Source organism: Eutrigla gurnardus (genome assembly GCF_963514095.1).
Source record: "Eutrigla gurnardus genome assembly, chromosome: 5".
In the NCBI taxonomy this organism is placed as follows: Eukaryota; Metazoa; Chordata; class Actinopteri; order Perciformes; family Triglidae; genus Eutrigla; species Eutrigla gurnardus.
Window position 1 is genome coordinate 23,886,105 of NC_139919.1, and position 2,658 is coordinate 23,888,762.

Genomic DNA, 2,658 nt, shown 5'->3' on the forward strand with positions numbered 1-2,658 from the left:
TTTTTACAAAAATGCAGCTGTCTGGAGCATCAAAGCTGTTAAGATTTTGTTTGTGGATTTGACAGGAGTTTACTTGACATTCTGTTACACCACCTTGGAAGCCAGCACCACCACCACTCCCTCTCCCGACACGCACACGTCGTCGACATGTAGGCCTACAGTACTCACACACATACAGTAACATGAGTTCTCTCATATGGCTGCCTGTCTTGCAGCAATTACATGATGTGCGGTAATTGCCAGTCTCTGAAGCGGGCTCTTCAGACACACTTCAAAGGGAGCGGAGCGCGTCCACGGACGCAATTAACAAGATCAACGGAGCCCAGATGAGCTGGCGGGCCCCGCGCGCCTCTCCCCATTGTTCTCATTTTCACTGTCATTAGCGAGTGCGTGGTGGGTGGGTGGGTGGGTGGAGGGGGGGTGGATGCAGTTGGACACCTGCGGTAAAGGCACGGGTGCACGCTGTGTGGTGCCGGGAGAGAGAGAGTGACACGGAGGAGCTAACACTAGCAGCAGCACAGGGACACTGGTTAATGATGGTTGTCTAAGCTGGTGGAGGGAAGGGCACAGCCAGCTGTGGGTGTCGAGGCATGGGAGGGAGTGGAGCCGACTCCTGGGAGACAGAGGTGTGTGTCCCTTTGTGTGTCTGAGAGAAGGAGAGAGACAGTGTGTGTGTGTGTGTGTGTGTGTGTGTGTGTGTGTGTGTGTGTGTGTGTGTGTGTGAGAACGAATGGAACTCATGCACCTGGGAGAGGATATCACCACGGCAACTGGATTGAGGCTGTCAGCGCACACGAGAGAAGCTGCAGCTTCACTTTTCACACACGCTCCGACGCGAACACGGGCGCTCGCTTTGAACACACACTCCCCGAGACGAGTCAGCCCTCCTCTGGTCCATGAACACCTCTAGTGACACCTAGAGGACACCAGGCGGAAACAGACAGACGGACAGACGAGCCCACAGACGGATGCAGAGACGCCTCTGGATGCTGTTGATTTACTGCCCAACGATTAAATGTCATTTTTCGGATGCCGGAACTAGTGAGGAATTTCATATTTTCCCCACATTTCCCTGGTGAAATGTGTCACGGCCCCTGTTTGGGGATAAGTGGAGTTGATCCTGAGCGCTGGAGACAGTTAAAGTATGTGATGATACATCACCGTTCATCAAAAGCTCCGCTAACTCTCCATCCTTCACTCATCTGTCTTTATGACCAACCAGCCACTCTGCACCAGGCCCCTTAAGATCTGAATATTGCATCTGTGTGGCACCAATTCAATTTCTGCAAGCAATAAACCAAATGAGTATATATATATATATATAAATATATATATATATATATATATGGTATACTACAATGCATTCTCCACCACCAAAGGGGAAAACATTTAACTTTAGTTGTTGTATTCTTTCAAAGTTGGATTTCCTGCTGTCTAGACCACTTTAGTCTTGGTTTTTTATTCGAATGCAGCCTGGTAGCCTTGTAAAAGCCTATTGGTTAGAGCTTTTAAGAGAGCCTTTCATTTGTTTCTCCTGAATGTTTAATGCTACGAGGCCCAGTGGTGCAAAGGAAGACTTGGAAATGTAGGGTGGATGAATGCTGAAGTGTGGCACATGTAGCAGGCAGCCGGTCAACTTTTATCATGTAGAGGTGCATTAAAATACATTACCGCTGCTACGCTTCAGACTACCTCTGAGATAAATGGACCAGAGTGATGGGGAGGAGGGGGGGAGAGTACTCAAACTAACCTGACGCTTTTCAGCAATTTCCATCCAAACCATCCAACTCTCGAACATTTCAGCGTCCTGAATCAAAACACAAAAAAGTGTGATGATTAGAAAATGTGTGTCATTTTTCACACGACAACAAAACTGGACCATTGTGTTCCCATTGAACGGCGCAGACAAATGACATTAAAACATGTAACCCTGACGCTATCTATCCAGTCCTACCCTGAGACCGCACGCTTCCTGTGCCAAACCACAAGAGGACAAAGAGGGTGGGGGAACAGGGACCAGCGGCCCTGCTGCAATAACACCAGCCTTAAGACGACTTCAGTTAAAAACCAAAACCCCCAAAAAAAGGAGGCTGGTTTTCTTGTACATGCAATTGTTATTGTCGTTTGGCTTTTATAAGCTGGAGTGAAAAGTGCTTGTGTGAAAACAAGGTATTAAAACGGTTGGATGTGTTTCTTCTCTTGGCAGTTGGCCTGTTGATGGTAATAGACTGAGCTAGCTATAGTTGGCTGCCTGGCTGTGATTTGTACAGCAAGGCACGTGCTTTGGAACAAATTGTACCGCGCGGCTGAGAGTATAGATATTGCACCGTTTATGCTGGCTGCTTAAAGCCGCTCCGATTCCACGTGTAAGAAAGAAAATCTTGGCTAATGTGCGAACATGTTCCTGCTTGTACGTTCACACACACACACACACACACACAGACACACCAATCTTGGCTGGTACAGATACGCGACACACAGGACGGTTTGGTAAATGTCTGTCTCTGCAGCTTAGCGAGAAAGAGAACACTGTGTGAATGTGTGTTTACATCTCAACTCCAATGCTGTGAACTTCATTTCACAGCAGCCAGATGGAGATTTAGCATGTGAACATGTGCGCCACGGAGATGAAAATACACACAGCGAAAAAAAGGACTA